The 21,486-nt window shown below is 37.3% G+C and overlaps 1 protein-coding gene across 7 annotated transcripts in view; it reads right to left on the reverse strand.

The window, feature by feature from the left end:
• The window catches only part of POU2F1 (POU class 2 homeobox 1), a 130,189-nt gene that overhangs the window by 85,253 nt on the left and 23,450 nt on the right, over positions 1–21,486 (reverse strand). Inside the window, exon 1 of one of the 7 annotated variants that reach the window (XM_088144536.1) lies at positions 1,977–2,132. The exons of 5 other annotated variants lie outside the window; for them this stretch is intronic. The gene's annotated coding sequence lies outside the window, so the exon portion shown is untranslated. Of the gene's footprint in view, positions 1–1,976; positions 2,133–21,486 lie in introns of those variants that run through there. One more of the 7 variants, XM_088144532.1, reaches the window with a different exon arrangement.

Consider the following 21,486-nt stretch of genomic DNA (forward strand, 5'->3'; position numbering starts at 1 on the left):
GAGGTTAGACAATACCATGTTGCCTTTTTTCAGACCAGCAATATGCTGAAGAAGCAAATGTTTAACACCTGCCAGGAAGTACATAGGCTAAACGCTAATGTAATAAACTGCAATAAGTTGTACATAATATAAAACTTGAAAGCCTGCATGCAGCAATCTCAGTTGTAGGATTCTGCATTATGGATTTTCCAGTATTTACATTTTACTTTACCCATTAATACTTAAAAACGTGGATTATGTATTGAAAATGTTCACAATGCAGAGGATGTTAAGAGAAAATATTATATGCGGCTAAATTTCTAAGGTCAACACATGAATAAACTCTGTATACATTATTCTACTGTCCTCCAAATGACAATGGCTGTCATATCTTAGCCTACAATGCTAAAACAATCCTGAGCCTTTTCCTCAGGATACACTCCTTCACATGAATCTTAATCTAAGAAGTCTCTAACTATAGTTTATCATTTTGTCCAAACTTGAAAATTCTAGTTGATAGCTTAAGAACATCCCAGATATTAACTCCAAGTAGGTTTAAAAATCAAATAACTTCTAATTTAATTTTCCAGTTCAGATAAAACAGAAAAATGTAATTAGATATTTCCTGATTTAACAGTTACTCTGGCCAAAGAAGAATGACGGGGGTTATCTGTACCAGCAAAAGTTGTATGTTTATCTTGGCCTAACAGATATACGAATTGGGCAATTTCTCATAATTCTATTATAACATTTATAAGAAGTAAAATGCAAAGACTCTTCCTACACTTTGTAGCTTTTCTTAATACAAGATTAAATTTATGAACAATGAGCGGGTTTTTTTTTCCTTTTTTCCTTTCCATGAAAATGGAAATTTCACATCAAATCATCCCATCTACAATGGATGAAATGAATTTGCTTGATAAAAGGAAAAATGCAGGAGAATGCAAAACACAATCAAAATTGTACCAACATCTACCACTATGATATCTACAAAATTCCAAGAACGGATGAGTCTGCCAAGAACTCTGATGAATAAGAAATAGCTTTTGTTGTCCAAACTGGCAGCCTCAAAATGACAATCCTTTTTTGGCTACCCACTAGCTAATCTAAGCTCCCCTTTTCTTCTTTTGAAATTTTCTCAACTTAAATTGAATGCAAATAAGCCAGGTGTGGTCCCTAGAACAGTAATCAGCAGCTAAGTCCCTACTGAGTTCCCATGGCAACATACACAGCTGGCAACGAAGCAGAGGTTGTAGTTGCCTCAGATTGCTTAGAAAGTTTAAACACTTAGCGAATGAAATGTCAATTATAGTATCTCCTCACAAGAAAAATTAATTTTTTAGAAATCTGTACTTCTTTGACTAATGGAGAAAATAACACAAGGGACATGCTGCTAGGCCCACTGTTCACAGCCTGACAATAAAAAGTAATCACCTGTTATTTGCAAAAGAACAACAACAGTCTTCAAGAAAGAGAGCAGCAATAGCTCTCATAGAAATAAGAGAACAGACAATACAGGTTCATATAACAAATCCATGCATAACTGAAAAGTTATAAGAAAGTAATTAAAATGTTGAATCACGTTTACATATTGCAGTCTTTTAGCTATCAATCTTTTTCCTTTGATTATTTTATAGATCATAATTAAATATGAATTAAATAAATATCACATACAAACAAATCAGAGCTTAAGAGGTGGAGGCTTGGACCATTTTCTCAATATAATACAATAAAAGAACCTTACTTGATGGAATCTATATTCAATTTTCAAATGACTCTCTGATGCTTTCTATGCAACATTAAAATTCATAAGTGACCAATTGTGCTTAAAAGGTATTTTTAATCGTGAAAACAGAATTAAAAACAACATTAAAAAGGAATGCCAACTACTGTTTAGGATTCAAGAAAGAGCTGGATAAATGACAATAAACTGAAGCTGATTTGAACAAGATGCCACAAGAGCCTTTGCACAAATATATCTTGTGTACCAATTGTACCTGTTTCGGGGGGGGCAGTTCTTGATAGGTATGCCTTCTTGTTATAGCACCTGCCCTCTGGAACAGCACACTCCTGGGATTTAGATGACTTCCATCCTGTTAGCCTTTCGTAAGGTCTTGAATACCTACCTGGCTTTTCCCCTGGGCATTGGGCCAGAGTGTTAGATGAAGTTTCCTGTAATGATTGGGAGTTGAATGACTATGGGTTGGCCTTGGTTATGTTATTCTGTTCTTTAACTTGTTGGTTTTGTTTTGGTTTTAATCCTATGATAGTTGCCCAGACTCACAATTTGTGAGTTGTGTGGCCACATAAATTGGCCAAATAAATAAATAGAGGAACTATGTATAACAGATGTTTCAATGAAAGGAAATGATGTTTAACCTGTTCTAGATGAGACTGCACTCCCCTAATAGTGCATAGTTTGAAAGAACTCCTAAACCCATTTTTGTCAGTAGAAGCTCAGGTAAGCTTAGAAGGAACAGATATTTTTCTACCAGTCTCAGCAAGTTTACCAGCAGTAGTTGGTTAGAGTAATCCATTTACTGGTTGTATTACTGTAACACATTCTGTGTGAATGCCCCCTCAGAGGGTTCACCTAGGATAGAATTCAGCTACCAGATGTTAATTTCTGAATCCAAGGCTGTTCTTATCATTCCAAATTTGGGTGTAATATTATATTTTATTATGGTTCTCAACAAGGGTGTGCAAAATGAAACAACTGTTCAGTGCGTTGAAATGTTTTGAACACCCCTAGTTCTTAATGACAGCATTTCATGATATTAAATTCATCAAATTTTATATTGTGGAGTCCTTGGGGTTCTCTGAGCTTGGTTCTTTTCTTGCAAATGCTTCATTACCCGGCTAGGTAACATCTTCAGTGCAGGTGAAGCACTGAAGATGTTACCTAGCCGGGTAATGAAGCATTTGCAAGAAAAGAACCAAGCTCAGAGAACCCCAAGGACTCCACAGTTCAACCCTGACCTACACATATTCGCCTCTACTGAAATTTTATATTATTGATAGAGAATGCTATAGAAATGTTTTAAATGAAACAGTAAAAATGTAATTCTATTTTTTTCCATTCTCAATTTGGAATAGTTTGTATGTGCTGTTCAACAGAAATGTTCGTGCATATCTAGCATCTCAATTTTGCATTATAACAAATGAAAAATACTGTAACAAAATGTTACAGTTTATTCCCCAAAGCTTCAGAGAAATGTTACTAATGCATGGCCCCAGAAAGTCTCCATGTGAAGCATTCTAGTCCCATTTTTCTTTTCTAACTACTTTTTAAAATATAATGGCTACTGAAGACAATTATTCACGATTATATTTAGAAATCAACCTCTTCAGATATGCAGAGAGAATTTTAAGGTTTTTTGTTTTGTTTTGTCTTTTTATACAAGACAGCGACAGTACTTCTGCAAACCTCCAAATTTCCTAAAGCAAGCTTTTATGTCCCTATTGTTTCTCAGTATTAGGAGAAATGAATATAAATTATTGAGTTATTCTATTAATACAAAGTGATCACCTGCTTAAATGAAAATGCAATGGGACCTGTGGAGATCAGTAGTCTAGTTGCCTTTCTCACTTTGTACAACTAGTGGGATGGATATTAAATGAGAAGCAAGGAATAGAGCTATAGGCAAGAGAGCCAAGTAAAGAGTTTTCAAGTTACTTTAAAAAGTAGAAAATCATTTGAAAAGAGCAACTGTTGGCAGAAGGGATCTGGCAAGGCCAACTTCATCTGCATCCACAAACTGCTCCTCAGTATCAGCTCTCCAAATCCTATTACTTGTTTGTAGAGGAACATGCAGTTCTTCTTGCCTGTAGTTTAGAGAAGCTTCAAGCCACATGTATATCTATGTTTTAAAGAGAATGTTGATTATTAGCTCAACTTCAGCATCAGTAGATATAATGAACCCCTGAATGAATACTGTAAATGTTCTGTGTGCCTTAATGTTTGTTATTTTGGAAGCTTTCTTCCAAGCAGGTGTTGCTGTTTAAACTTACAATTCTAAATCATGTTTGGCGTGCCTTCTCTCCTCATTACCCACCACCCAAATGTAACTGTGACTTTCAATCAAACCCTGTTTGGAACAGACCAGGTGGAAGAAGAGGAAGCCAAATGGGACAAAGATCAGGTGGATCTGAAATGACAATAAAATACTGGTCCAGGTCCTTCAAGCAAAATACAGAGTGGAAGTTAGCCAGCAGATAATTAAACACGGAACTCGCTAACAGAGAACAGAACAGCAGATGGCCAGAGTCTTTGGGCTTAAAGCCAACAGTGGTTGGTACATTCAAGACCAGACCTGCTATGGCTGATAAGCAGCATATGACCAACTAGGGAAGGGCAACCAAGCCAAGAATTTCGGCTAATGGATGACATCAAGAAATCTAGCTGTTATATCATCACTGAGTACAATCTTTTTAAATTTTATTATTTTCTGTTCTTGTTTCTTCACAGATGGAATATGGTTGCTAAGAGCCAAATATTGTCACAGGGCAGAGGCCATAGTGCTTCATATTTATACTATTCTTAGTTTCAAAATTTCCAGGGTGCTGAATCCTCTGAGCAGATGTTAGGTAAAACATTTCAAGCCTGTAATGTTACAAGTGGAAGCATTCATCCTTTCTACTACTGAATTTGCTTCTCAGAACTAATCAGCTATAGACTTTCAAAGCCTTCCTAATATGAAAGCCCATAATGCAAACAAGATATTATTACTTAGAATTTCTAACAGAAGATTCTCTGAAATTTTTCATTACAACCTACTTGAAATGCCTTTTATTTTATGATATGTTCCGGTATTTTGTTGCTCTACCCTTTTTCCAATAGAGTCTCTCTGAATAATATGAACCTTCACTACAATATTTTGTACTCCTACTCAGAGTAATTATAGGTGTACAATTTTAAAAATCACCTTCACCAGAAGAAGTGGTGTATTCATCTGAATTACTTTAGTGTCGTCTAGTGCTTAATCATCATTCCAGCTGTTTTCATTACAGAAAGATATATGTTTGGAAGTCCTACCTTCTTTGAAATCATTTATAGGACCCAAGATATGTGCCTTTATCCCACACAGCAAGTTCCCTTTCTGAAACACCTAAAGAAATGTTATAATGCTTTGTGATATTACAAGATTATTAGTATAATTACTGCAATTCATCCAGGTTGACACAATACGTATCCTGATATTTGAAAATCTAATCCAAATATGGAAATAGGACTAGCTTACCAGAATTTCAGAGATCAGCTTGGATGTTATTGGTCTGTCTTTGCCACTAATATATAAAACAAAGTCCCCAGGGACTATTTATTGCAGATACTGTAGCACAAAGGGATAAAATGAGGACAGATGGCAAGCACAACAAAAAGACCAAATGAAGAAGCAGCCAGAATGAGTGGCTGCATCAGAAGCCAAAATCAGAACAAGCAAAAGACTCATTAATGAGAGGAACAACAAAGTTTAAGGGCAAGAGTAACAACTCAACCATAGTTTTTGATTTATAAGGATCTTTCCAAGTTCATGGAGTGGCATATGCTGCATGGATTGTACAGAAGAAGAAAAAAGGCCTGCCATCAATAAAGCCATTGTTGGGAGTACATCTGCAATCCTTGGCTTGCAGTAGATGTCAGTGGTGAAAATTTAGTAAGCAGTCCATCTAACTTCTAATGCCTGTTCCTTCTATCAGTTTAGATTATTTGTCCATCTAGCTGAAACGTACCTAATCTGATAGAAATTCTCTAAGGTTTTAGGACAGATTGTGCCCTCTTATTCTAGTTCTACTGGATTTTTATAAGTTGTTATTAGGTAGTATTTGTGCATCTCAATTTTTTTTTGTTTTAATTATGTTGTGCTGCCTACTCAAATACCTTTAGGCAGACCACCTCAGATTCAGAAGGAGATTGACCTAACATTGAACAATTATTTACATCTAAATCTCCCCCAGTGACTCTTACATGACCTATAAGAATACTCTCATATTTCTACTTCCATCCTATAATATATTGGGCATTTACTTCATAGCAGCTGACTATCAACTTCATGGGCAGGCCAACAATTCTGAAATCCAGCTTAATACCTTCCACAAATGCAATATCAATCAAGGTCAGAACAATGCAAAAAAAGTAGTTCCAATCCTCAGAAAGAAAAATGGTAAAAACACTTAACACTCTGGTTAAAATAATTTATAAAGGAGAGTGTACTTCAAAGCAACCTACATATACAACAGAAATGGCAAGGCAGAAAGAAGAGTAAAGTTTAAGTCAATTAAACGCCATGTCAGATTCTCTAGGCTTTCTGAGCTAAAATTCAATTTTATCACTTTCAGAAAGAAAACTTAGTATTGAAGCAGCCCTTTTACCACAAATAGGAAGAGTAAAACTCAAAAGACTTTGATCCCAAGGAGCATTTTTAAATCATCCTAAACAGAATTGTTTACTTTCCTTTTTGAAGAAAACACCATGAGGCAAGATCTTATTTCCAACAGAGTAGATACTTCCATGTGGCAAGTAAATGAAAATGATCTACTCATTTTTAAGAGAGGATTTTTAAGAGACCAGAATTTGCGGCAATGACAAGCAAGTAGGAAAAAAAAAGACAAAGAATAGATCACAACATATAGTTGTGACTGGATTCATGCAGCTACCCAGTATTAGCCTTCCTTAATGCCCAGTGTATAGAAACATCCTGCAGTAGACATGGAATAATGCAATTAAATTTCAAAAAGATAGATTCAGTTGACTATTGGGCGGACAGTTATGTGTGCTTCTGATACATGTCATACCTCTTTCCATGAGCTGCACTGGCTGACAGTCTGCTTCTGGATGCAATTCAAGGTGCTGGTTTTGACCTTTAAAGCCCTACATGGCATGGGTCCAGGTTATCTGAGGGACCACCTCTTCCCAATCACATCTACCCACCCCATCAGGTCCAACAGGAAGGCTATGTTACAGGTCCCATCTACTAAAAAGTTTCATCTGACGGGACCCAGACAACGGGCCTTTTCTGCTGTGGCTCCCGCCCTCTGGAACATCCTCCTCCCTGAGGTGAGGTGAGCTCCATCCCTGTTAGCCTTTTGGAAGACCCTGAAAACATGGTCCTTCCAGCATCCTTGGGGATCCCATGGGGAGCTTGTGCGATGGTTGCACTGAGTCACGTTCAGTGAGATTGGTGGTCATATAAATGTGATAAATGAAAAAATAAAATAAAAGACTTCTGAGTGGAAACATGGCAGACTAGCATGTTTCCACAAAACAGCAGGAATAAAGCACAGGCAAGACCAACAGCTAGAAAATATGCCCAAGCTACAGAGTTTCTCTGGACAAAGAGAAGCCATGAGATCGCCCACATAAACTCCGGGGGGACAGGGGAGCTGCTGAAGGTAGAACGCTGAGAGCTGTAGGAGAAGACACCATGCTCACAGTCTTGCACAAAGCCTGTTTAAAGGACACTGGGTCTTCCTGGTCCACTTTCTAAAGCACATTTAAATGGAGCAAATTTAAAGTGTAAAGAGACCTTCAGAGCAGCAAAAAGCATAAAGCCACCTGAGTGAGTGTACCTTTGATCTGGGAAAGATTAAAGTAAAAAAGAAGGAACCAGTTACAAAGGTTTAAAAAGAATTAAATGCAAAAAACTTACCAGAATTTTGGAATCAGAAAGTTAAAAAATGGACTAAAATTTGGAATATTGCCTCATTTAAAGTATTTTTTGAACTAAATAAAAGGCAATATATATCTCCATGGGAAAGAAGAATGTTTAAATATATTAAGGAAGCTGATTGGCTGACTATTAAACAAAGACATAAGTAGAAAAAGAAAGGAAACATGAAGTTTTGAGAAGATCATGTAGTTACAGAAGTACAGAGTGCTGAAAGGGACTAAAATGTTATGGGCCTAGGAAAAAAAGCCTCTCTTTTATTTTTTAATCCCTTTTATGGACTACAAATACAAGTAGTCCTTGATTTACGACCACAATTGGAACTAGAACTTCCATCGCTAAGTAATGCGGTCGTTAAGTGAGTCGTGCCTGATTTTATTTTTGCTGCGTTCGTTAAACGAATCACTGCGATCGTTAAGCGAATCATGGAGTCATCAAGCAAATCCGGCTTCCCCCATTGACTTTGCTTGTTGGAAGCCCCCTGGGAAGGTCGCAAATGGCAATCATGTGATCCCAGGATGCTGCAACCTATAAATACATGCTGGTTGCCAAGTGCCTGAATTTTGATCACGTGACCGTGGGGATGCTGTGATGGTTGTAACTGTGAGGACCAGTTGTAAGTCACTTTTTTCAGCACCGTCATAATGGTCGTTAAACGAATGGTCATAAGTTGAGGACTACCTCTGTGAAATAAAGAAAAATGGTTATTACTAAAGGGAGTGAAAGTTATAGAAGGGAGGAGAGGATTGTTCGACCGCTCCAGAAGAATGTATTTATTTATGACAGATAAATTCACAGAAGAGAATACTATTTAATTAGCCAGTAAGATTATTATATGTGTATAAAATGGAGATATATTGAAGTATCCGCAATGGAAGATAAAACAACAAGTACTTTTGCAGAATACTGAACCTTTTATGGGCTTTTTGCTGAAAATGGAAAAAGCTAAAGTTATGACTTTTAGGCTGGACTGAAAAAGTGTTGAATAAGGGACAAAAGGATTATGACTTTTTTACTTGAATTAAATAAAAAAAATTATATATATAAAAAGAAAATTACAGCAGTTAGAAAGGTTGGAAGTCACTTCTTTAATTATCTTTTCTTTCTTTCCTTTTTAACTGTATTGTTTCCTACACTTTTTCTTTTTATATATATATATAATTTTTTTAATTCAAGTAAAAATTCTCAATAAAAATTCTATAAAATAAATAAATAAATAAATAAAACAATAAATATTGGGAAAAGCCTCCTATCAGCAAGAATCATTCAACAGTGGGACAGGTTATTTAGAAATATGGTGAGTTTCCCATTGCTGAATGTGTTAAAATAGAGTTGGCCAGCTATCTCTCTAGGATGCTTTTATTTACAGTCCTGCAATGGCCAGGAGTTGAATACAGTGCCCTACATGATTTATTTTAAGTTGTGTGAACTCAGCCAGTATGATTTGTAAACCACAGTGAATGAGTTACTATGATGTATGAATCTTCCCTTCCTTTCCTTCTGCAGGATGGAAGATATTAATATTAAAAAATTTTTCTCAGTTAATTTACTTCAGCAGCCAGAGAAAGCAGCACCAGCTCAGCTATCTGAACTCTGTTTCAGGGATTTTTTTCTGGAACACAGATGCCACCCAGAGGAGCAAAAGTAGAAAAACAATACTGCATCTAACTAGAGACAGAGCAAAAGTAGAAAAACAATACTGCATCTAACTAGAGACAGAGCAAAGAAATACTAGGAAAAACAAGTTTCCTTATTGTACTCCACTATCACACCATCTGCCAATTCTGCATTTGTGAGTTTTTTCAAATAATATGTATCTAAGACTTATGTTGGTAGTAATTTTATTATGTTAGGTTTAAGAAATTTTCACACAAAAATCTCCTTAGTATTGAACCATGAAACCACACCTCTTGCACAGATGTACCCATGGTCATTACCCATAGTTTACTCTTTGAAGCAGATAATAAATCTCAGGAACAAACAAGTTTATTTATTAAATACAGTATATCAAAAGAGACATATATTTAAGATCACTGTCCCAGCATAAAGGCTATTATCTCCCAATTACAAAGACTGTTCAAGCAACTTTTAGCATGAAAGTGCAGGTATCTGTTGAAAAGATGATCTGATTTTGTTTAGTTCCTTTGAGAATTTGTGTAGGTTCTGAATTTAAAAATGTGAAAATCTACCTACATAATTTATGTAGAGAAAGGATTCTCACACAGCATCACAAATGGCATGACCATCAAAATTTAAGAATGATCAACAGGATCCATAGGTCTAAATTTGGCCTCCAAAAACCACCCTTCCAGCCCTTAAACACAACCAAATACATAGAACATTCTATCTCCCAAGCTGATGGAAACAGATGACTTTAATGCTGGTCCTATAATACAGCCTTTCCCAACCCCCTACCCACCAGATGTATTGTTCTATAATTCCAATTATGATAGGAGCTGAAATCAATGTAATTTGAAAGGCACAGAGATGGAAAAGCTTACTAAAATGTATGCAGAAAGGCATATTAGCAGAGCCTGTCCTTTTATTATATGCTTCAGTACTCTCTCCTAACACAAGCTTGGTACATGCTATTTACCATGTCTTCATTTTTTTTAAAAAATATAAATACCACTGGAATGGAAAGGAAGAATAGGTTGGACCCAAGGGGCAAGGAACATTTTCTCCCACCTGTGTTGTCAAATACCTATTTACTTAGCTATTATCAAAAAGATAGTCTCCATTTGCACCAATCAATGCCTGAAGCAAACAGCAACTGGGATGAGACATTTGTGTAGTATGCATTTTTACTGGGACTATGGCAGGAAAAATTAAACAATCCTATCCTTGCCCCTGTGGTTTAAACTTTACTATTAATATAGCTGCTGCTATTCCTATTTTTGAGAATTGCATGTTACCGTTGGAGAGCTGATTGTTAAATTTTGGGGAATTTTGCCAGCCAGTTGAGAGCAGAACTGAGTCAAATGCCTAGCGTGTCAATCAGCTGTTTGGTGGCTTGCAGCACAGTGGCAGCAGCAATGGAGCTGGCAGAGCCAGTTGTTATACATTTATTAGCACACCACTGCCTATAACTATATTTATTTAAGACAGTGAACAGTTATTGTGCCTAAAATAGTAGACCATCCAGGAGTTTTAGATCCACACTCACAATGATATCTCTGTAGTTAATATGCTGCTTCAATCCTGCAGATAATACTTAGGAAATAAGCACATCTGCTTGGATTCTAAATTATCCTTCTTTTCATGTAAGGCAAGTGACTTCTCCATCTGAAGCCATATATCACAAGGATTTGTATCTGAAGGGAGATTTTTCAGGAGTCATAGGAATTGCACTAAAGGAAACTTATTTTACAAGCCATTGTATGTTCATATGGATGCCAGTCCTTTTTAGTAGTTAAGATCCAATTCTGTTTATATTCTAACATTATATTGTGCTCAAAGGCTCAGATCTGCCCCAAACTGCTGTATATGCAAACAGGTTTTAGAGTACAATCTCTGTTCATTAATTTATACTAACAACTTCCATTAGTAGAAATCACCTTGCAATAACAATGTGTAGCATACATAAACTTCATCTCACTTCTTGCAATGAAAAACCTGAATTTGAAATGAGGATGGCTAGTTCAACAAAACATCAATCCAAAATTTCCTCCAAATTAAGTACTTGTGGAAAAGAAAGATAAAGGTTTCAGAATGGACTGTTTCATACTCCCCAGACTTGAATACTACTGAAAATATGTGCAAAGATCTCAAACACACATTGCACGCAAGGAGAATATTTCTCAGGCAGAAGAGTCTTCTGATTTTTAGCTGGCTAGAGGAAGCATTTGGAGTTATTTCTGCCAAAAGAGGTATTACAACATACTGACTGGAAAGGTGTATAAACTTCTGCATCTGCCATATTCACTGTTTTCTTATTTTGTATCTCCAAACAACTGCATATAAACAGTATACATTTAAATTTGCAGAATGTTATTGATGAACTTTATACTTTGATGTAAAGACTGGGTCAACTTCTGTTCATTTAGCAATTTGTTGAAATATAATCTGACAGGAATGCCTAAACCAGGATTTCTCAACCAGAGTTCCGTGGAACCCTAGGGTTCCCTGAAAGGTCACTAGGGGTTCCCTGGGACATCATGATTTATTTAAAAAATTATTGCAAATTTGGACAACATGCTTTTGCAGTGATGAGCAGAGACTGAACAAAAATCTAGTTACAACTCTTTCTGAGCTCTCTGGTAGAACTATGTTTATTCTATTGAATCTATTCTTAATTTTTGATGCAAAATAGGGGAGACTATTGGTAACAGGTGAACACTATATTGCAAGAAGGGAGCAATGTGTTGAAGGAAGGGGAAGGAAAAATGCATTTTTCAAGAAATCAATGGACTCATCCAACTTAGTCTGTGATGTCATTTTCTCTCCCCTCCCCTGCATCTTATCCCTGTGGTTTTCCTAGTTACTTTATCCCGTTATTTTTAATACATTTCATATACATTTATTCAGTCATGTCTGACAGTCCAATGTGGTGATTTCTGAAGAGGAGGTATGACTGAGAAGAGGAGGATTCTAGATCAGACAATACTGATAAGTTTAATGATGATAATGAAGAATTTAAATCTTCTCAGGCATTTTCCTGCACTGGAACATCAATGGACTTTTAAAAAGTCCATCTTTACAATGAAAGCTATTTATCAATGGGTTTTACATGGACTGGTGATCCAAGTTGTCCTATTCCGTTGTGCCTCATCTGTGGCAAACAACTTACAAATGCAGCAATGGCACCAGCAAAATTAAAAAGACACTTAACTACAAATCACAGCCATATGACAAGGAAAAGTTCTGATTATTTTAAATGGCTATTGGAATCACAGAACAAACAGAGTAAAGCTTTTGTTAATAAAATTGCAGTGAATAAAAAAGCTAAAGAAGCAAGTTATTTAGTAGCAGAACTTATTACACAGCAAAGTAAAAGTCATGCTTTGGGTGAGAAAGTAATCATGCTAGCATGTAAAATAATAGTACAGAAAATGCTAGGACCAGATGCAGTACAAGAAATTGAAAAGGTTCTACTGTCAAACAGTACAATAAGTCGGTGTATTGATGACATGTCACATGATGCAGAAGAGGTTTTGTGTGATAAACTGAACAGCAGCAGCTTTTCTATCCAAGTTGATGAGTCAACAGATTTCTCCAATAAATGTCATGTTATGGCATTTGTAAGATTTGTAAATGATGGTAAAATTCAAGAAAACTTTTTCTGCTGCAAAGAACTACACGAAACATGAAAAGGCCAAGATGCATTTAAAGTTTTGTTTTCATATTTGGAAACAAAAAGTCTGTCTTGGAGGAACTGTGTTGGCATCTGTATTGATGGTGCTCTGTCAATGGTTGGTTCCATGAGAGGTTTCGTTTCTCTTGTAAAAAAAGAAAATCCTGATGTTGTCACAACAAACTGCTTTGTTCACAGAGAGGTGTTGGTGTCAAAAACTTTTTGAGATGAAATGAAAAAAGTTCTGGATGATGCTACAAAAATGGTTAACTTTATTAAACGAAGAGCAGTTTACTCAAGAATTGTTTAAACTATGTGAAAACATGGACAAAGAGCTCGTGAGTCTCCTGTTACACACAGAAATATGGTGGCTCAGTAGAGGAAGAGTTCTTAACAGGGTGTTTGATCTAAGGCAGAATTGCAAGAGTATTTCTGAGAAAATAATATTCCACATTTTGCTGAGTGCTTTGAAGATGGAGAATGGTTGCAGAAACTAGCATACTGAGTGGACATCTTTCATCATATGAACCAGCTGAACAAGTCTCTGCAAGGCATTGGAGAAAATGTTTTAATTTCAAGTGACAAGATTCGGATTTAAAAGAAAACTGAATGTTTGGAAAAATCATATTGCAAAAGGAAATATTGAAATGTTCCCACTGCTGCTTGGGCTTGAGAGTGAGGAAGGATACCAGAAAAACTCAAATCTAATTGAAAACCACCTGGAAGTACTGCAGAACAAAACTGATCAGTACGTTCCCTCCCTTTCAATACAAATGTATGACTGGGTGAGGGATCCTTTCTCTGCATCTTCTGCTTAGTCTCAGAACTTCACTTTGAAGGAAGAGGAAGAACTTCGTGAACTGCAGTCTGATCGTACACTCAAGATGAGATTCACTGATCTGCCCATGGACAAGTTCTGGATTTCTGTGAAAGAAAAGTATCCTGCCATTCATAGGAAGGCACTTAATATTTTGCTGCAGTTTTCAATTTCTTACATGTGTGACCAAGCTTTTTCTTATTTAGCAAAGAACAAAAGCAAAGACAGAAACTTATTTCAGTTGAAGATGAAATCCATGTGTGCTTATCTCAAGTTTGGCCCAGAATTGAGGATTTGTTCAGCAAAAACCAAGTACAAGTTTCACATTAAAGAGGTAAGTTTCATTTTTTATTTTTAGTTTCAGAACACTGTTAATGCATATATACAGGTCTATGCATGAAACAAATATAATTTTTTAACTTCTGGCCTATATTTGAGCCTGAATGTGCGAGTGTTGCCTGAGGCCTGAAAAATATTTCAGGGGTTCTTCCAGGGTCAAAAGATTGAGAAAGGCTGGCCTAAATGTTTGCCTACAAAGATGTATCAGCTACCTATTATTAATTTATTGCATTTATATCCTATACCTTTCTTCTGGAAATTTAAGGTGGAGAATCTCTCCTACCTTTATTCCTGCAACAGCCCTGTCAAATAGTTGGACTGAGAAAGAGTGACTGGTCCATGGTCATCCGACTAGCTCTATGGTTAAATGACACTTGAACTCAGGATTCCCCCAAATATGACTGTTACATTACATTGCTCTTGCTGCATATTGTTGTACAGTTAGCAGTGTGAATTATGCACAAAGATTTTTCATCCAGTCAGAAGATAAAATAAAATAATAATCCCAGTATAATTGGGAGTGGAAGAGTGTTCATAAAATAGTTTCCTTTTTCCATAGATTGCTTACTAAAAAAAGTACAGGAATGCAAGGAGAACAGAACAGAAAGTTCTGCTCTGAAAATTCAGTTGTGCTACATTCTCTGCTGGTTTTTCATGACACCAAAATAAGACTGAAACCTATTTGTGGGGTAGCATGAATTGTTTTACACTATAAAAGAAAGTAGGCCAAAATGAAGCCCAATTTAGGCTAGCATGCAAACTTTATTTTTCCTGAATTGTTTATTTACATTTATTTTGAGTTCTGCTCCAAAATAAAAAGTTTGTTTCTAATATTGTCCTGCATTACAAATCCTGCATTGCTGGGTTTGAGCCCAACTTCATCATGCTTAAAGAAGACCAACTGAAATGCCTAGGGTGGAGTCTTGGCTGGTTATCTGGGAACAGTTTGAACCTGTTGGGCCTGATGAAGTGGACAGGGTCCTTAGGACTGTGAGGTCAGTCACCTGCTCTCTAGATCCATGCCCCTCCTGAAAACAGCCCAGGGGGTGTCATGTGGGTGGGCTCTGGCGATGGTGAATTCTTCTTTGAATGAGGGGGTTGTTCCTGCACTGCTCAAGGAGGCTTTGGTTCACCCCCTCCTCAAGAAGCCATCGCTAAACCCCATGATACTGGACAACTTCCGTCCAGTATCCAACCTCCCCTTTTTGGGGGAGGTGATTGAGAAGGTTGTGCAGCAGCTTCAGAGGACCTTGGATAAAGCGGATTATCTGGATCCTTTTCAGTCAGGATTCAGACCTGGGTATGGTACAGAAACAGCATTGGTCACATTTTTGGATGATCTCTGGTGTGGGCGGGATGGTGGTTGTGCATCCATCCTTGCCTTACTTGACCTCTTGGCGGCTTTCAATACCATCAACCATAGTATCCTCCCGGACCGACTCAGAGAATTGGGGGTGGGCAGCATGGTATTGTGCTGGTTCACCTCCTTTCTCCAGGGTTGGTTCCAGTTGGTGGTGATTGGGGAGGAGAGATCCTGCCCCCACCCCCTGCTATGTAGGGTGCCGGAGGGGTCGGTGCTCTCACCTCTCCTATCTAACATCTACATGAGACCGCTGGGTGAGCTCATCTGTTGCCATTGGGTGAGATATCATCAGTATGTTGATGACACTCAATTGCATATCTCCGCCCCTGGTGACTTAAGCAATGCTGTGGATGTCCTATCTTGGTGTCTGGAGGCTGTGAGGAACTGGATGGGGAACAACAGGCTTCAACTGAACCCTGGCAAGATGGAGTGGCTTTGGGTTTTGAGCCCCTCTGGTTCTAGGATTTTACCATCTTTGGTACTGGATGGGGTTGCACTACCCCAAACAGGCCCTATGCACAATCTAGGGGTCCTCAAAGAGCAGGTGGCGGTCGTGGCTAGGAGGGCCTTTGCACAACTTCATATTGTGCACCAGTTGTGCCCATTCCTAGATCTGAGGGACCTATTCATGGTCACTCATGGCCTGGTCATCTCCTGGTTAGACTACTGCAATGTGCTCTACATGGGGCTGCCCTTGAAGAGTATCCAGAAGCTCAGCTGGTGCAAAATGCAGTGGCGCAAGCAGTTATGTGTGTTTCTAGTAGAACACACGTTACACCTCTGCTTCATGAGCTGCGCTGGTTACCAGTTTGTTTCCGGGTCCAATTCAAGGTGCTGGTGTTGAACTTTAAAGCGCTTCATGGCATGGGGCTGGGCTATCTGAGGGACCGCCTCTCCCCGATTTAATCTGCCTGCCCTACCAGATCCAGCAGAGAAGGCATGTTACGGGTTCCATCACCTAGGGAGATACATTTGGCAGGCCCCAAATGGCAGGCCTTTTCTGCTGCGGTCCCTACGCTGTGGAATCTTCTCCCCCAAGGTGAGGCTGGCCTCATTATTGTTGACCTTCTGGAGGTCCCTTAAGACTTGGTTATGTCAGCAGGCCTTGGGACTCCAGAGGACAGGGGAATTAGTGAGATGGCTCCCTTTTTAATTTCCTTTTATTCTTTGTTTTATGTTTATATATTTTTAATATATTTTACTGTTTTTAGCTTTGTTGTACACTGCCCAGAGTCGCCTGTGGTGAGATGGGCAGCTATATAAATTGATTTAATAAATTAATTAATTAATTAAAGACTCATTTTCTCAACCCACAGGTGTACCATCCATATCTAAAAGAGATGGAAAAGATAAAATTGACATATTTTCTTTTTTTTCCCCATGAGTTTTCTGACTCATGGAAGGGTGGAATCAACTCCACAGAAACTGCAAAACTGTAAATAAGAAATGAAAATAGGATGAAAGCTAACTTTCCCTCAGCTTTATGGATGTTATTAATTTCCCTTATCTGTCTTATGCAACAGAACCTTTTCAAATAGTATTATGGTGCTAGTTACAGTGAAATTTTGAGGCCATTTAGAGCTTAAAGAAAAAGGAGTCAAATATTTTAAACACAGGGATGATGAGCTCTTTAAAAGTCAAAATTGCTTGTTATAGCTTTTCAAAATAGAAATGAAAAAGCATATTACAGGAAAGATATTGTATTGCATTGGGTGGAGATGTGCACACAATAGCTGAGAGACTAATAAAACCTTGTACAGTTGACACTGCTGAATGTCTGCTAGATGAAAAGTCAGTAAAACAAATCACAGCAGTGCTACTTTCCAATGACATAGTAATTCGCTGAATTAAAGATTTAGCTGCAAACATGAAGATCAATATCAGCAAAAACTAATCATCGAAAATCTTCTTTTATGTGAATGCTTGGCAACAAACACAAGTGATGCTAAAATATTCAAAGTACTGAATAAGTTTTTGAATCTCATGGTTTATCCTGGAACAACTGTGTTGACATTTGCACTCATAGCGCAAATGCAATGTTGGGTAAAACTGCTGGTGCTTTAGCATGAATCAAAGCAGTGGTACCAAACTTTACTGGCTGTCATTGTATTTTTCACTGCCACACACTCAACAGTAAAAAAAAAAAAAAAAGCCACTTTCACTTAAGAACATCCTTGATGAAACTGTAAAAGATCATTAATTCTATTAAATCTTGACCTTTGAGTACACATCTTTTTAATATTCTGGGTGATAAAATGGGAAGTACACATAAAGCACTTCTGCTGCATACCTAAGTATGATGGTTGTCTCAAGAAAAAGCACTACTGTGATTGTTTGAGTTGCAAGTTGAACCAGTTGCTTTTTTTCATGGAACACCATTTTTACTTGAAATAACAACTGACAAACAATGGGCATTAAGATTTGGATATTCAATAGACATCTTCTCAAAAATTAATGAAGTAAGCTTGTCACTTCAAAGAAAACAACTGACGGTATTTGTAGCCAAAGATAAAATTTGAGGCTTCAAGTGAAAATTAGAATTTTGGAAAACTACTGTGAGCTTGACAGCTTCCCAAGACTTTTCTGATGACATCATTGGTGATATTAATAGAAACATAGAAATAAACCATGTTCACACACCATTCAAAAGAGACAACAAAAAGATAAGAAAGAAACAAGAAGACCAGAACACATCCCCTCCAGCAGCCAACACCCAAATAAGCAGGGATTAACACCAGGCAAACAAGCAGAAAACAATACTCTAGTCAAGGAACTACCAAGGAGAAAACCACACCCCCAACAACACTGGTAGGGCAAGCTACTTTATATAAACAGGGAGCAAACCCCACACTCACTAGTATTGATGATGTTACCTAGTTGGGTTATGAAATGTCTGGAAGCATACAACCAAGCTCAGAGAGCATCAAGGACTCCACAGTTCAACCCTAAACTACATATATTCTCTTCTAATAGAACATGTTTATTAAAAGGCAAAGGATTTATAGGATCTGAAGAGAAACCAGAGTATTATTTTATGTTTATTAAAGCTGCACATGGCATAAACCTAGATAGGATAACTAATATCCTAAGAGACTAACATAAAATTCAGAACAAACATGATTAGAGAAATGAGCTGAAAAAAAAGATAGAATTAAATTTGAATAGTGACTTTTGAGGAAGTCGAAGTAGAGATGACAACTGCGGCAAGGACCAAAGAACTGGTGATTAGACTGGTTTTCAGAACGTCTCTGACAACGAGATGATGAGATTACTCACATGTGCTCTGGTCGGCTGCTTTTTGCAAGGAGACTGGAGGACGGCAGTTTCCTGCGGGTTTGAGCGCCAGGAGATGAAGGGATCAGCCATCATGCTCACAACTGTGGTGGAGCCTTTTAAAGGACACTGGATTTCCTAACCTCATTTTCTAATCACTTTCAGAAATTGCCTATTTAACTACCTTAAAGCTATTAGAGATCTTCGGAATGACAAATTTGAAAAGCCACCTGGTAAGTTTACCTTCATTCCTGAACAAAAGAAAAATTAACTTAAGTTTAAGAATTTAAAGAACTGGAAATAAATGGCAAAAAGCTAAATAAGACTTTGATTTCAGAAAGTTATAATATTGAGAATTTTACCGTAAGATTTTGGAAATAATTATATCAAATAAACAGTTTTTCATGGGAATCAAATTGTTTTCTCTATCTTAAGTCATAACAGAGATTAGAGACTTATGATTTCTGAAATTGGACACTAGAGGGGAATAAAGACTCCAGGCAGAAAAGGAAAAGGGGGAAAAAAGTATAAACTTGTCTTTGGTTTTGGGTTAGTACGAGGATTTACAAAATGACACAAAACGTTATAACTTTTGAAATACTCCAGGAGATTTTCAAAGAATGGGGCCAGAAATTAGTAGCTACAGTGTTGCAATGTCAGCAGTGATGTCTGCTTCTGTGGTACAGTGCATTATTAAAGCTGATGAAATTAAACATACAAAAGAACATGACTTAAGGAAGAATTTTTATAAACCCAAAGATAATATAATTAACAAACAAAGAGTGGGGAACACAGTGCTTTCCAATATTTTAAACTAGAATTTCCATTGTTCCTGGCAACTGGTCATACTAGATGGACTGGAAAAATTAAAAACATCCAGAAAGCACCAGGTTGCTATGTGATAAAGAATGATTTCATGTTTAAATATATTATATCTCTAGCAATTACATCCAAGGTTTTTTTTTTCATTTACAATTCAAGATATTGCTTTTGACATACAAATCCCTGAACTATCAATGTCAAAGTATCTGAAGGACTACATCCTCATATATAACCTTATCAATAATATACAGGCTCTACCTGCCCATTTTAGATACTCTGGTGGGGGAGTTCAGACACTACTAGACACTGCTGAAGAATAAAAGTTTTATTAGATGAACCTTGAACTGATCCAGCAAAGTTAACACAAAGAACAACCACATAGGCTTCCCATGTGGTCGCATAAACATCATCTCACAACTCCCATTTACTGGACAACAGATAAAATGGTAATGCATGGCAACCTCTAATGTTATGGAAATGCACTTCTGTTCACCAAAAGGATTCCTGCTGTTACATCTCTTTCTTGCATGATGTTCAAATCTGTTCCAGAGTTTCCAGTCCTGTAATGCAGATTTGAGTTCTACATGGGAGGTAGAGGTAACATTTTTTTTTACCAGTGGATCCAACCCGTAGGTTAAATGCAACAAAGGCACTTTTGAAATACTATGTCACAGAGGATACAAATACATGTTTTTTTCATGTTATGTCATGAAGTGTCATCTGACAAAACAAATCTATGTGAACTCTCTAGGGCTTTGTCTTGTTTGCAATTGGGGTATTGAATAATTCCACAGCAGCATCAGACTTGGCACTTATTTTGCAGAAAAAAAAGTTGTGTTTTATCTCTGATTTGTTGGTTTTTACATAGATTTTATGACTGCCCGCATACAGCCTTCACTCTTCTTATATAAACAGCTATCAGTATTTTCTGCTATCATACCAGGGTGGTCAGCCCCCCAGAACTAAAAAGGCCAGGGACAGTTAGCAGGCATCCTGGCTCTTTCAGGACTGTATTGCTGATTCAGAAAAGGCACTTTAAAAAATAATGAAATAAAATAAATACAAAAAATATGGTAATTATGATACTAAAAAGCACCATATATATAACTTATACACGATCTCACATTGCTGTCCTCCCATATCTAAATAAACATAAATCATTAACGGCCCAGCTAGAATGAAGCTGATATTATCTCTTAACAGCTAAGCAGGGCTGGACGTAGTTAGTGTTGGAATAGGAAAGTACCAGGACTATAAGCCAGACTGAGAAGTCAAAAATACATTCCCAAAGAAAACTGTGGCAAGTCACTTCCACACTGTTGCACAAAACTACATGGAGATGCCCACAAAGCCACCAGGAGTTGATTTCAGCAGTGAAGGTGGTCTTAACAGGCAGCTTGGCTACAAGTTTTTAGGGCCTTATATGAAATAAAGAAAACCTTAAATGGCAAACAGTGGAACTGCTTCAAAATAAGCAAAACCTTAAATGGCAAACAGTGCAATTACTTCAACAGTGTAACATGTCAGGTACCCCACTTAGCAATCTGGCCACCCCAATATGCATCAGCTACAAGAACTAAGTGCAAGAGCAACCCTAGACAGAGTGCATTACATAACCTAAGCATGAAGTTATAAGTGCATGGACAACAGGAGCCAGGATTGTTTTTGTCCAGGAAGGAGCAAAGGTGGTATACAAACTAAAGCTGTTAACAGGCATTTCTAACCACAGAAGTCACTTGGGCCTCAGTTCTGTAGTGACTCTAAGAACACTTCCCACTGAAAGCAAACTTCCCAATTTCTATATTCAGAACTCAACCACCCATAAAGTCTCCATCTTGTCAGAATTCTGACTCAGTTAAGTGGTCTATGTCTACCCAATCACTCCATCTAGACCATTAATTCAGAACATGCATACCATCCCTGATTCAAGTACAGG

The sequence above is a fragment of the Python bivittatus genome, unplaced genomic scaffold (assembly GCF_059951505.1).
Source record: "Python bivittatus isolate LINGU-HERP-01145 unplaced genomic scaffold, Pbiv_v1 ctg000350_np1212, whole genome shotgun sequence".
In the NCBI taxonomy this organism is placed as follows: domain Eukaryota; kingdom Metazoa; phylum Chordata; class Lepidosauria; order Squamata; family Pythonidae; genus Python; species Python bivittatus.